Below are 16201 nucleotides of genomic sequence, written 5' to 3'. Positions count from 1 at the left end.
TAGGTTCTTTACCATTAACACCACCTGAGAAGCCCTTAAGCCTAGTCAAAATGATTTAAAATTCATCGTTAGAAACCGCAATTACTTTTGTACCAACCTAATATATACTACATACTATATATAGTGATATTTAAGAGACTAGTATTTTCTGAAGAGTCATGGAGAGGTTGGCATTCTAGATCAAGGAAAATTAATGTGCAAATAAATGATATAGACTAGAAAATCTAGGCAATTCTAGATTACTGCATTAAATCTGGGATGGTATTCTTTGATTTTTCTAGGAAATGATAACTACAGTGTCAGTGAAAGAGCTGTTCTTGTGCTTGACTGTCAGTGCTGGACTGGCTAGGAAAACAATGGTCATCAGAAGAGAGCCACTGAGGTGTGAGATAATGAACAACTTGATACTGTGTCTGAGAGTTAACACATCAGGTTTACACTTGGCTGAATTTGAAAAAATGAATTAATACTCACTTTTAAAAAATACAGTTATTTCTTTCTCTCATGTAAAGCAAGTCCAGAAATAGACAGTCCAGAGCTGTTAAGAGCACTCTAAGAATCAGGGACAGAGAAGGCAGTGGCAACCCACTCCAGTACTCTTGCCTGGAAAATCCCATGGATGGAGGAGCCTGGTGGGCTACAGTCCATGGGGTCGCTAAGAGTCAGACACGACTGAGAGACCTCACTTTCACTTTTCACTTTCATGCATTAGAGAAGGAAATGGCAACCCACTCCAGTGTTCTTGCCTGGAGAATCCCAGGGACGGTGGAGCCTGGTGGGCTGCCATCTATGGGGTCGCACAGAGTCAGACACAACTGAAGCGACTTAGCAGCAGCAGCAGCAGCAGCACTAATAGAAAATATGCTGAATCAGGGAACCAATCTCCTACTCTTTCATCTCTCAATTATCTTCAACTCATGCTTTCCTTCTGATAGTTCAAAACGGTCCAGGTACCACATTTGTTGTCAAGCCAGTAAGAAGTAGGAAACAGAGCAATCTCTTGCCCCAACTCCCTTTAAGGACAGTTTTATACAAACTTTTGCTTATGTCTTATTGATCAGAACTGTCATTTGGCTAAGAGTTAAGAAAATCTGGAAAAAAGTATTTCTTCCGAGACTTCCTTGGTGGTGGAGTGGGTGAGAATCCACCTGCCAATGCAGAGGATACAGGCTTGACCCCTGATCCAGGAAGATTCCACATGCCGCAGAGTAACTTAGCCCATGAGACTATGTGCCGAGAACTATTGAAGTCTGTGCACCCTAGAGCCTGTACTCTGCAACAATAGAATCCACTGCAATGAGAACCCTGAGCACCTCAAAGAAGACTAACCCAACTCACCACAACTGGAGAAAGCACAGGCGGCAACAAAGATCCAGTGCAACCAAAATAAAATTAATTAATTAATTAAAAATATTTCTTCTATTTCCCTTTGTTGTGCAGAAGCTTTTAATTTTAATTAGATCCCATTTGTTTATTTTTGCTTTTATTTCCAGAATTCTGGGAGGTGGATCATAGAGGATCCTGCTGTGATTTATGTCGGAGAGTGTTTTGCCTATGTTCTCCTCTAGAAGTTTTATAGTTTCTAGTCTTACATTTAGATCTTTAATCCATTTTGAGTTTATTTTCGTGTGCGGTGTTAGAAAGTGATCTAGTTTCATTCTTTTACAAGTGGTTGACCAGTTTTCCCAGCACCACTTGTTAAAGAGATTGTCTTTACTCCATTGTATATTCTTGCCTCCTTTGTCAAAGATAAGGTGTCCATATGTGTGTGGATTTATCTCTGGGCTTTCTATTTTGTTCCATTGATCTATATGTCTGTCCTTGTGCCAGTACCATACTGTCTTGATGACTGTGGCTTTGTAGTAGAGCCTGAAGTCAGGCAAGTTGATTCCTCCAGTTCCATTCTTCTTTCTCAAGATTGCTTTGGCTATTCGAGGTTTTTTGTATTTCCATACAAATCTTGAAATTATTTGTTCTAGTTCTGTGAAAAATATCACTGGTAGCTTGATAGGGATTGCATTGAATTTGTAAATTGCTTTGGGTAGAATACTCATTTTCACTATATTGATTCTTCCGATCCATGAACATGGTATATTTCTCCATCTATTAGTGTCCTCTTTGATTTCTTTCACCAGTTTTTTATAGTTTTCTATATATAGAAACTGTGAAAAGACAGCCTTATGAATGGGAGGAAATAATAGCAAATGAAACAACTGACAAACAACTAATCTCAAAAATATACAAGCAATTCTGCAGCTCAATTCCAGAAAAATAAACGACCCAATCAAAAAACGGGCCAAAGAACTAAATAGACATTTCTCCAAAGAAGACATATGGATGGCTAACAAACACATGAAAAGATGCTCAACATCACTCATTATTAGAGAAATGCAAATCAAAACCACAATGAGGTACCACTTCACACCAGTCAGAATGTCTGCCATCCAAAAATCTGCAGGAAATAAATGCTGGAGAGGGTGTGGAGAAAGGGGAACCCTCCTACACTGTTGGTGGGAATGAAAACTAGTAGAGCCACTATGGAAAACAGTGTGGAGATTCCTTAAAAAATTGCAAATAGAACTTCCATATGACTCAGCAATCCCACTGCTGGGCATACACACCGAGGAAACCAGAATGGAAAGAGACACATGTACCTCAATGTTCACCGCAGCACTGTTTATAATAGCCAGGACATGGAAACAACCTAGATGTCCTTCAGCAGATGAATGGATAAGAAAGCTGTGGTACATATACACAATGGAGTATTACTCAGCTGTTAAAAAGAATACATTTGAATCAGTTCTGATGAGATGGATGAAACTGGAGCCGATTATACAGAGTGAAGTAAGCCAGAAGGAAAAACACCAATACAGTATACTAACACATATATATGGAATCTAGGAAGATGGCAATGATGACCCTGTATGCAAGACAGCAAAAAAGACTCAGCTGTGTATAGCGGACTTTTGGACTCAGAGGGAGAGGGAGAGGGTGGGCTGATTTGGGAGAATGGCATTGAAACATGTATACTATCATGTAAGAATCGAATCACCAGTCTATGTCCAATGCAGGATACAGCATGCTTGGGGCTGGTGCACGGGGATGACCCAGAGGGATGTTGTGGGGAGGGAGGTGGGAGGGGGGTTCATGTTTGAGATTGCATGTACACCCATGGTGGATTCATGTCAATGTATGGCAAAACCAATACAGTATTGTAAAGTAAAATAAAGTAAAAATAAAAATTAAAATATATATTTCTTCTAGATAGTTATGTTTACCACAAATCATAGGTTTTATGCTTAAGGTGAAGGAGAAAAGTATTGGTTGCTAGGTAGCTAGCAATCTTTTCTGTGTTCATATTTAGCATTTTAGAGATAGAGTCATTCTGGATCATGATAATGTTCAGGAGTCTGCTAGTCATCCTAGACAGGTGGGATGAGGTGTGGGGTGGGAGGGAGGTTCAAGAGGGAGGAGACATATTTAGGCTCAGGTAGTAAAGACTCTGCCTGCAACACAGGAGACCTGGGTTCGATCCCTAGGTAGGGAAGATGCCCTGGAGGAGGGTATGGCAACTCACTCCAGTATCCTTGCCTGGAGAACCCCATGGACAGAGGAGCTTGGCAGGCTACAATTCATGGGGTTGCAATGAGTCAGACATGACTGAGAGACTAAGCACAGCACAGCACATGGCAGAAAGCAACACAAGACTACAAATAAATTATCTTCCAATTAAGAATAATTTTTAAAAAAAGAAATTACTCAGGATAATAGTAAGATTTGAAAAGAATAGGTACCAAATCCATTGCAATATCACCACTGAATTTTGGGAGAAAACTGAATGTCGATTAATAATTGCATAATCATAGAGTGTGAATTTTCACTGGTAGGGTGATTTTGTAACAGGATAAGAGAATAATGATATAAAGTTAGTAGGCTTTTAACTTTATCCCTCCAAGTCAGGGATGCAGAAGGTAGGGGCAAATTAAGAGCTATGAACAACACTTGTAGTGAAAGAGTGTAGTTCTACCGCTTTGAGTCTTAATTACAACTTTGTCATTTACAAGTTTTGTGATTATTGGCAAGGAACAAAACCATCTTCTTTCCTTGTTTATGAATCTTAAAAGTGTATGGTAAAGATCAAACAAAATAACATTAAAACATTGCTGGACTCAGATTCTCAAAAACATTAACCACATGCTCTCCTAAATCCTACATTCTCCAATCTTTCTGTAACAGGAGGGTATTTTTGTTTTGTTTTGAGATTATAGACCTTTCTAGAAAACTTTAGGACAGAAAAGAAAGTACCACTAGTACCATAGATTGAAAATACATTAAATAAACTTCAGTTATGAAGGTTTATATTAGCCATGCTGCTGCTAAGTCACTTCAGTCATGTCCGACTCTGTGAGACCCCAGAGACAGCAGCCCACCAGGCTCCCCCATCCCTGGGATTCTCTAGGCAAGAATACTGGAGTGGGTTGCCATTTCCTTCTCCAATGCATGAAAGTGAAAAGTCAAAGTGAAGTTGTTCATCGTGTCTGACTCTTAGCAACCCCATGAACTGCAGCCTACCAGGCTCCTCCATGCATGGGATTTTCCAGGCAAGAGTACTAGAGTGGGGTGCCATTGCCTTCTCCAATATTACACATAATTTATAATAAATGGGGACCCTCTGTTAGGTCATAAGTACAAAAAACAAGCCACTTGTTTTTCTTAGTACTCTGTACTAGACATTAGGGGAGAGGATGCTGTGTGTCTCAATGCCAGGCATGAAAAATAAGCAAATATCCTCCCAGGATGCCACTTTGCTAAAAGCCTACCATATGTCCACAGAGCAGTGAAGCATTAACAGCACATCTCATTTTATATCTCCACTTGACAAGCACAATGTAAAAGCAAGGGTGAGTTTACACTACATATGCTTATTCAATTTCCATTACCGCTAATCATGTGCACACAGCAGGAAGACCACAGCTCTTCAGAATGAGACTTACTTTTTAAGAGACAGATTATGAAAGTCAGTGAACTTTCAAATTTCTTATATTAATTAGCACTTTATATAACTATGGATATATTATCTCATAGCCTTAACTGTTAGTTGTGGCCACATACCCTCTACATGCTTTCAAAAAATAACATCATTTTTAATCTATTGCCTGGCAGGACCTGTAGACAGTTTGTCTTCATAAAAAACCCTCCATACCATTTTCTGAATTGCAGACTAGAAACATTGTCTCAAGGCGAAGATGCACCAGTGAAAGGAATGAAATATTTACATAAAAAGAAAAACCGTCCACTATGTTTCTATTTGGATTTTACTAAACTAGAGCATGCCATTTTTAAAAGGAGATAAGGAAACTTTAAACAGCCTTCCAGGTGATTTTCTATTTTGATCTTTCTGATAATACAAGGAAGTATTTACGAAATTCTTCAGTCACAACAGCACAATACCGGACATTATACGATACACTACAAACACACTTCTCTGTGCAATTTCCCCCAGGATTTTTATAATGCAAATAAACGTGAAATTGAATAATTTTTTCAGTATTTCACCCTGGATTACATCTTTTTATAGCGTTTAAGAGTACAGAATATTGGAGAGGAAGTGTATTTTGATAAGATATGAGAACACATTGTCAAAACTGCAGAGCTTCACATCATCCCTATATTAAATCAACTAGAGTGTATTATTTCCACCAAATCTGCCTATATTTTAGAGAAACCCATTTTCTTATGGAATATCCTATAGTAAAATAAAATTTCTTCCACACCACAATACAGGGAGCAAAATAAGCCAAAATCCAATACTTTGCGATATATAGAGTTTACATTTACCTCTTTATCCCTAATTGACTGAATATATCATTTTAATGTTATCCAAGTCCCAGTTCAACTGACAATCTCTGAAAATTGCTAATGTTACTCTGCTTTCTGCCAAATGATCTTTCATTAGATTTCCAGTCTGTGGAAGTTTTTCTTGAGGTTTCATATTTTGAGCCTCTCCTTTTAAAATTGTATCATCAGGGGTGTTTGAAGCATTTTTATGGAGGGAAAACTCTGCCAAACGTTGCCTTTAAAGAAAATTTTTATAAAAGCGTGCTCTCAATCAAGTGAAGCATCATTACTACATTCAGTTCACAGGGAGGGTAAATAAGTGCCGCAGGGGAAAGAGGATAGACACAGGTTCAAGTTCATGCACAGTAAGGATTGAACAACTTTTCTTTATAGCGTTGTCCTTATTCTCTTCAATTACACATGATTTCATCTCCATCATCCTCCAAATGGAAAAATATCAAAGACAAAAACAACAAGCTTGGTCTTATTTAGCTATTTAAGTCTTTCTATTACTGTCACCAAACGATTGTATGGAAATCTCAATTCAAAAGCAAATTAATTGTGAATATAAAACTGACCCCAAAACTTCAATTAATTATAGCAGTTGAACTTTTTCTTTAAAAGATTCAGAAGATGCACTCCTAAATACTGAAAGAGCATCTCAGTTTATTTGGCCCCCCCTTGTCCACCCCAAGTGGGCTCCAAAAGCCTCTCCAAGCTAAAACTAAAACCCTCTAATCTGCTAGGGGACAGACATATAAGTATCTTGTAAATGGTGGTGGTGGGGGGCGGTTATTTCCTGGAACAGCATTAGGACTATTCCTAGAACTGCCCAGCAAAGCATTCTCCTATCCAATAACTGAGAGTCAATTCACTAAACTTCCGCAGTTGACAAAATATGAATGCAGGTTGAATGAACATATTAACTCTATCCATATTACAGGGTGAGTGGAATAAGACTTTCAAGAATGAACGAATAAAACACAATTGTGGACTAGCAAGACATTCTTCTTAAATTATATAAGTGCAAAATAAAAAAGTTTTAAGAGACCTCCTGTAATTGGTCAAACTGGCTGGTTATTATAGGCAGAGTGGGATTAGTTGTTGCTTCTTTTTAAATGAATTAAGTAAACACTTCTTAATTGTCCGGGGTCACAAATTAAGCTTCTGGAAGAAGAGTAAACAAGTCACTATATATCATATAAAGATGCTTCATTTAAGGGACAGCCAAGCTACCTGGTTCTACCCTACCCTTTGACTCATATTATTGAACCAGAGAGCTGCCAGCCTCTCCCTTGGAGGATAGCCATTAAACTGCTGGCTAAGTGGCAGGAGGTACACTATAAATAATCTTTCCTACATACTTCTTCCCTGCCTCTTTAACAACCCTAGACTGTTAATAATTTTGGGAAACAAGAAAAAACATAAGGAAAAAAATGTTTAAAAATTAATGTGATACCTAAAAATATAATTTATATTTCATTCATATAAGCAGATTTGCAGAAAAAAACTAGTTTTTTTCCTCTACTTTTGTATTAAATGAAATCTGTCACATGAATTTATTCATCCTATCTACCTATTAGATATTACTGCTTCTTTTTTTTTTTAAAAAAAAAAAAAGCATTTACTTAGCTGAGGTTCACAAACCCCATTCATGTCTCAGCAAAAGTTTATCCTTTTGTGCGTGAGTTTTGTAATTCTTTGTGTGTGTGTGTGTGTGTGTGGCCATCCCCTTGTGGATTGAGGGATCTCAGTTTCCTCATCAGGAGCCAAACCCATGCTCTCTGCGTGGAAGCACAGAGTCCTTACCACTGGACAGTCAGCAAATTCCCTGTGTCCAGAAATTCTGACACTGGCATCAAACAACCAAAGCCTGGAAGTCACTTTTGCCACTCCACTTACCCTTACATCTAACTCCAACCTTCCTCCATTTCCACTGAGGTTACTCTCATTCAGACTTTTTGAAGTTTCAGTAACACCTCCACTGCAACTTCTCTGACTGAGTCCTCACAAATGCATTGTGTACATTGATAAGAGAGTAGCTTTTCCTTGTCCTGCTTCCAGTATTCCCTCTGCTCAAATGACTTCAACAATTACTGAACATCAAAATGAAGTCCAAGTACCTTGGTAAATATTCATTAAAGGCATTCAAATCCACACTCTGTTCTGACCCCAGCTTCTCCCATACTTTTTCCCACTGCTTCCCCTCAAATCATGCCATGATCCTGACAATGACTCTCTTGGATCTGGCCTGTAAACTCTCCTTCTTTTGCTAAGTCCACTGTATTCAATGCCAAGATTTTTACCTGAGGTCAGCGTCCCCAATAATGCCATAAACCCTTGCCAATTCAATCTAGTAACCTAGCTCCTTTAGATCTCTGCTCAGATTCCATCTCCTCAGGAAACACTTTGTTAAAAATTCAGAGTAGATTAGGTCTTCTACTTCATATTCTCCTGAAAGTGTGTTTCTCCTTTGTGGTGTTCATAAGCATGTATGATTAAATATTTGCATAATTACTGCTCTAATTCTGTTTCTGCTACAAGACAGAAAGCTCCATGAAGGCAAAGACTGGTATCCATTTTTTCTCTATATTAACAGCACCTGGGGATGCAATCATTCCCCCCTCTTACTTCCTATGTGCAAAGTTTCTGTTCCTATACTAATGTGCAACTGTGCTAAGTCACTTCAGTTGTGTCCGGTTCTTTGCAACCCAATGGACTGTAACTCACCAGGCTCCTTTGTCCATGGGATTCTCCAGGCAAGAATACTGGAGTGGGTTTCCATGCCCTCCTCCAGGGGTATTCCCGACCCAGGGATCAAACCCACTTCTCTTAAAGGCTCCTGCATTGTCAAGTGGGTTCTGTACTACTAGAGCCACCGTCTCACTTCTCTTGGCCCTGCAGTAATATGCCATGATAAGGTGTATATGCATCTTATCTGCAGCTTTCTTGCTCTGTTTACCTTTGTCTCATTGACAGCACCTTACACAAATCTGTGCAGCTAGCATTCAATCTTTGTTCAATCTACCGGAGTGGAAAAATCATTAAATGAGTGTTTTTACACACTGTAAAACCCATATGTAAGAGTTTACCTTTGACAGACTGGGATTATTAGCTCTGACTTCAGATAATCAGTACAAATTCTTGTCTAAGTGAGAATAAATTAAGTTTACATTTTTTGCCATTTCATTAAAGGGAAGGTCTTAAACCCTAAACTAACCATTTCTAAGTAAATTCATTTTTATTTTTATTGTGTTTACCCTCCAAATAGAGTTTATTTCACATTTGTGTAGTTCAAATTCTTTTCGTTCAAAGTCTATTAAACTCTTTTTGGCATGTAAATGTACTAGGCTTCTTCACAGAGAGATATGTCAGTTTGCTAAAAGGTCAAATTGTTTTCAGCAACATGTGGGTCTTCTCATGTCAAATCACCCCAGCCAGCTTTTCTTGAGGCTTGGCAATGTGTCAGCAGCTCCAGAATTTCCGCAGAAGCTCACCAATTTCTACTGGAAATACAGCATCATGGTTCAGTGTAACTATGGGACTAGTCTTAAAGGTACAATTGCATAATAAGTGTACTATTTTATTTAAAGCCTATGTCCATTTGGATTGGCTTGAATGGAAGCTAATGTAGATTGCATGGAACATATTCTTGCACCACCAACTGATGGTGCTGCCAGATGGGTCAAGAAAGACCTAGTATTACCATACTTAGAGACAAATTTTCATATCGCTTTAGAGACAAAAATTAGACAATCATTTTTTCCCTAACTTCATTCAGGAATAATTCACAGATATAATTGTACATATTTAAAGTGGACAGCACAGTTATTTGATGTACATTGTGGAATGACTGCCAATATTGAGATAATTAACACATCTCTCTTCACATCAGAGAAGGCGATGGCACCCCACTCCAGTACTCCTGCCTGGAAAATCCCATGGACGGGGCAGCCTGGTAGGCTGCAGTCCATGGGGTCGCGAAGAGTCGGACACGACTGAGCAACTTCACTTTGACTTTTCACTTTCATGCATTGGAGAAGGAAATGGCAACCCACTCCAGTGTTCTTGCCTGGAGAATCCCAGGGACTGGGGAGCCTGGTGGGTTGCCGTCTCTGGGGTCGCACAGAGTCGGACATGACTGAAGCGACTTAGCAGCAGCAGCAGCAGCAGCTCTTCACATAGTTAACTTGTGTGTGTGTGGGGTGGGGGGGGGGGGCACGTGCGTATTTGGTGAGAATGCTTAAGATCTACTATCAAGTGTACTATGCCATATTAACTACCATCACCATGGTGTATATTAGGTCCTCATAACTTATTCTTATAACTGGAAGTTTGTGTTGTTGTTGTTCAGTTGCTAAGTCATGTCTGCCTCTTCTCAACCCCATGGACTGCAGTATGCAAGTCTTCCCTGTCCTTGACCATCTCCCAGATTTGCCCAAGTTCATGCCCACTGAATCAGTGATGCCATCCAACTGTATCATTCTCTGTCGCCCCCTTTTCCTTCTGCCTTCAATTTTTCAAGCACCGGGTCTTTTCCAATGAATCAGCTGTTCGCATCAGGTGGCCAAAGTATTGGAGCTACAGCTTCAGCACCAGTCCTTCCAAAGAACATTCAGTGTTGATTTTCTTTAGGATTTACTGGTTTGATCTCCTTGCTGTCCAAGGTACTTTCCAGCACCACAATTTGAAAGCATCAATACTTAAGTGCTCTGCCTTCTTTATTGTCCTGTTCTCACATCTGGACATGACTACTGGAAAAACCATAGCCTTGATTATACATACCTTTGTCAGCAAAGTAATTTCTTTGCCTTTTAACACTCTGTCTGGGTTTGATGACAGAGAAGCTTTCCTGCCAAGAAGCAGTTGTCTTCTAACTTCATGGCTGCAGTCACCATCCACAGTGACTTTAGAGCTCAAGAATAGGGAATCTGTCACTGCTTCCACCTTTTCCCCTTCTATTTGCCATGAAGTGATGCGACCATATGCCATGATCTTAGTTTTTTAATACTGAGTTTTAAGCCAGTTTTTTCACTCTCCTCCTTCACCCTCATCAAGAGGCTCTTTTGTTCCTCTTTGCTTTCTGCCATTAGAGTGGTAGCATCTGCATATTTGGAAGTTTTTACTCTTTGACTGCTGCTGCTACTGCTGCTAAGTCGCTTCAGTCGTGTCCGACTCTGTGCGACCCCATAGACAGTAGGCCACCAGGCTCTCCCGTCCCTGGGATTCTCCAGGCAAGAACACTGGAGTGGGTTGCCATTTCCTTCTCCAATGCATGAAAGTGAAAAGTGAGAGTGAAGACATCTATCTGTGTCCGACTCTTGGCGACTCCATGGACTGCAGCCTACCAGGCTCCTCCATCCATGAGATTTTCCAGGCAAGAGTACTGGAGTGGGGTGCCATTGCTGACTACATCTTCCCATTTCACTCTCTCCCTAGCTCCTGGCAGCTCTCTCTGTTTCTATGATGGCAGCTTTTTAAAAAAGATTATACCTATAAGTGATATCATATGATCCTGTCTCTCTCTCTCTGGCTTATTTCACTTAGCATAATGTCCTCCAAGTTTATCCATGTTATCACAGATAAGGGCAGAATTTTCTTCCTCATAATGGCTTACTAATATTCTATTATATACATATATATATGCATATATAAGTAATATCACATTGTTTTTAACTATTCATCTGTCAAAGGACATTTAGGTTGTATCCATATATTGACTATTGTGAATAATGCTGCAATGTGTGCAACACATGATGCAACATGTGTGTGCCGATATTTCTTCAAAATACTGGTTTAATTTCCTTCAGAGGCAATCATTCTTCATTTCTTCTTCAACCAATAACCTTGTAAAGGGAGTTGTATATTTACTAATAAAGAATTGGCTGCTCTATTACACTTTGAAACAAACTGCTTATACAAAGTTCAAATTTCAAATAATTTTTGTTAACAACAATTGTTTCAGAACCATCCAAAGGGCTTCCCTGGTGGCTCAGATGGTAACAAATCTGCCTGCAAAGCAGGAGAACCATCCAAGTGTGAACCAGGATCTATCGCACATATAATTTCATAATAACTGTCTTTTCTTATAAATAAATGAAAGTCTACTATTTCTTGAGAAGCAGTTTTCCTGATTTGCATCAACAAATAATATATAGTAAATCATGCATAGTTTCTCTTATTCTTTTCTACCTAATAAAATTCTTTGTAAAAGTAAAAGAAAACTTGATCAGTGCTGTGTGCATTCACTAAAGAGTACTAAACCAAGTTCAAATAAGAAAGAAAGGGGAGCTATGCAGAGATGTAGGGAGTGTCCTGCCCATAGTGATTATCCTTCCTATCCTTCTATCCTTCACCTGCCTCTACAATCAGACTGCCCAAAGCAGTGCCCAGTTAGGATATGTGAGTTCTATTCAAGACAATTCTTTTAATTTAATGTGCTTATGTTGATAATAATCTAAAATTTTATACACAAGAATATTCTGGATAGCTGCCTTATCCTTAAGACCAGCTTTATCATTTCAACAACTTTGCATTTGTCTATACTATCACAGTGAAACTAAACAATTAGCTTCATTTGTTGAAGCTAATGACAAAAGCGCAGATGTGGACTTAATATACAAAGATTTTCATGCCAAATGAAGGTTAGATGGTTATCACGAAAGTTTCTGAAAACAATGGTTATGAAGCTGTCTCAGTGAAGAAACATGAAGGAGATTTTGAGGTAGCCCTGAGCATATGGTGATATAGACATCCCAAACTTAAAGGAAACTGCCTTGCAGCAGCTGGTTTCATATTTATGTTTTGAGCAATGATTAAGTGTCAGTAAACAATGGCATCTTTCACAGGCAAGCAATGTTTTAAAATAAAAATGTTATGTTCTCTTTTAGTTTTGTTTGCATTTGATTGGTAAGATAACTTTGAAGATTATGCAGGAGGGTAGTATGGAAATTACGGGAAACTACTCTCCACCCTTAGCTACCAGTTGACAGCTCCATTGGGAAGGAAAACAGAAACACAGTATTACTGTACTATTACATGTAATTTTCCATGTTTTTTTAAACCAAGAAACAAAAAATAGTGATCACGTTTCTATTCTTCCCCATTCAACAAACTTATAAAAATAAGTAGTATATTTCTTATAAGCATAAAATGTTTGAACATTTTAAAATATTGAAAATCATGTTGAAGTAAAATAATTTTAAACTACACTGAGGAGAGCTGTGATCATCTTTTTTTCATTTAAGAGGACATGCATGTCTCAATTTTGAGAAACACTGTTCTTATATACTCAGCATCCGTTGTCCTGTAATTGACTAAAAATTACTCTTTTCACTCTTCCCTTGAAAAACCATTCCTCTACTCCATGTGGTTCCAGGAGAACTATAAATCATGCTGCTATTTTCCCCTTATCCTAGGTATGGGCACATAACTCACATTGGAGCAATCAAAATTCTCTCTCTCAGGAATGTGAATATTGGATAGCGACATATAAAAGTTAGAAGACAGAACTGAGTTATTTCCAAGGAAAATGATTATGGGTCCTCACTGCCAAGATCACTGGAGAAACAGTGGGTTTCTGTTCTTTCCCAAAGCCTATGTTTTTGAACTATTCATTTTCCATTATGAGTAATGCATTATGTGTCCTTTAAATTCCTTTTGTTTGTTGCTTAGGTTAATCAAAGTCAGTTTCTATTGGTCACCACCAGGAATCCTACTTGATTTGCTAACCCAAACAAAACAAAGACAAACTTACGCAAACATCATAAGACCAAAAAGCACTAAAGAGTTGATAAAAGGAATATAAGAGAAGAAAACAAAGACTGTGCATAATATTTTGTTCCTTTCTTTGACTGAGTTTGGATTCACTTAGTAATATATTTTAAAACTGGCATGTAGTCAGCTCTATATCACATATGACTAAGTGCTTCTTGAAAGTAAGACCAAAATCTTTGTCATGATCTCTCTAGCCTCTCACAAAATGCTTGGCATACATACTAGGTAGTCAATAAATACATTCTGAACTGACAAAAGTTCACAGGTATATGAATATGTCAACAAAGAGCTTTTAAAATTCATTGAGTTTATTGTAGAGAGACACAAATGTGTTTTCCAGTTACTAAAGAATGTTCTTTAAAAAGGTAATTATTGCTATCATAAACATCCTTCACTCGACAGTAAGCTTTTTTAAGTCAGAAAACGGTTTCTATTTTCATATTTTCAGAACTCTAAAAGTGACTGGTACATAGCTGTTATTCAATAACTTTTTAATAAATTAATGTATATCAAAATTAGATACAATACTCTAGAATCTTCATGATATAAATTAATGTGACTTGATTTTGTAGACACTATTTGTATCTTACTCTGCTGCTGCTGCTGCTGCTAAGTTGCTTCAGTCGTGTCCGACTCTTCGCAACCCCATGGACTGCAGCCTACCAGGCTCCTCCGTCCATGGGATTTTCCAGGCAAGAGTACTGGAGTGGGTTGCCATTGCCTTCTCCGATCTTACTCTAGTTTATACCTAATATTCTGCCCAAACTATCTGTATTACTCTCACAAAATTCTCCTTAAAGCTATCATGAGTGTCATGAGGTAGCACCAGTTCTTCCAATTATCTAACAACAGCTAGGTTTGTTGAGGTCTGAAAGCACTGACTTATTAAATTAATTAGTAGCATTTATTTCTGTCAGAAGTACTGCCATTATCAACATCTTTATTAAGATGGTCTCATTCCTTTTTGCTGAACCAAAACTTCTGTGACCTAGGTTACTCTTTCACAGAGCTTTAAGAACCAGCTAGCCTTACACTTGTCTGTAATCCATCTGTTTCTCACTATCCTGATCCAAATGGGCCACTTTGATGAGATGCTCCACAGAATGGAGACTTGGTCTTTTATATGTTCCACTTAAAAATGGATGTTGGTATCACTAATTATTAGAGAAAACAAATCAAAACTACAATGATTTATCACCTTACCCTGGTCAGGATGGCCATCATCAAAAAATCTACAAAAATAAATGCTGGAGAGGGTGAAGAGAAAAGAGAACCCTCATAAACTTTTGGTTGGAATGTAAATCAGTACAGCCCCTAAGCAGAGTAGTATGAAGCTTCCTTAAAAAATTAAAAATAGAGTCACTATATGATCCAGTGATCCCACTCCTGGGCCTATCTCTGAAAAAAAAACTGTAATTGGAAAAGACACATGCACCCCAATGTATATTGTAGCACTATTTACATTAGTTAAGACTTGGAAGCAACCCAAGTATCCACTGACAGAGGTATGGATAAAGAAGGTGTGGTACACATATACAATTAAATATTACTCAGCCATTAAAAAAAAAAGAAGGAAATAAAGTCATTTGCAGCAACATGGATGGACCTAGAGATTATCATACTGAGTGAAGTAAGCCAGAAAGAGAAAGATAAATATCAGATGAAATTGCTTATATGTGGGATCTAAAAAATTGATACAAATGGACTTATTTACAAAGCAGAAATAGACTCACAGACATAGAAAACAAATTTATGGTTACCAAAGGGTAAAGGGGTGGAGGTGCTTTCACATATTAGGAGCTCAATATATGAATTAATGAATGAATAGATAGAGGGATGAAAAAATAACATTGTTCTAATACTGGTGGCTTTTTAATGATTGAACAGCATATATGGTAGATATTATTATACAGATATAAAAACCTCTGGAATAACACTTGGTTTCATTACAATTGTATTCAAGAGGATTTTATATCTGTACAATGATATTTACCAAATGTGCCATTTTATCATTAAAACACCACCAGTAACAGAGCAATCTGTGATTTTATTCTGGGCTTCCTGATGGCTCATTCAAGGATCCTTCCATCCATCCATCCATCCATTCATCCATTCAAGTGAAGGAAAGAAATCCAGCCACATCCTTTCCTCCTAAAAGAGGACTACATGCAAGATCTATTTTTTTCTGTGGTTCTTCAGTTCAGTTCAGTCACTCAGTTGTGCCCAACCCTCAGCAACCCCATGGACTGCAGCTTTCCAGGCTCCTCCATCCATGGGATTTGCCAGGCAAGAGTACTGGAGTGGGGTGCCATCGCCTTCTCCGATTATAAGGAAAAGCTGAAACATTACTTAGGTTTTATTTTCTATTTAAAAGTTATTTCAAAAAATATTAAGTAAATAATAGGAGGGTGGTAAATGGACAGGTCAAAACTTTTAACTCTATAAGAATTATCTAAGTTTGAAAAACAGCAATTTTAAAATAATTGAAAGTTGACTATGCTCAAAAGAAGCATCAAGATTAGGCCAACCTATTTTACTATAACCAATTCATGCTGCTACTGCTGCTAAGTCGCTTCAGTCGTGTCCG

The sequence above is a fragment of the Ovis canadensis genome, chromosome 5 (assembly GCF_042477335.2).
Source record: "Ovis canadensis isolate MfBH-ARS-UI-01 breed Bighorn chromosome 5, ARS-UI_OviCan_v2, whole genome shotgun sequence".
Classification (NCBI taxonomy): domain Eukaryota; kingdom Metazoa; phylum Chordata; class Mammalia; order Artiodactyla; family Bovidae; genus Ovis; species Ovis canadensis.
This window is presented reverse-complemented; position numbering follows the sequence as displayed.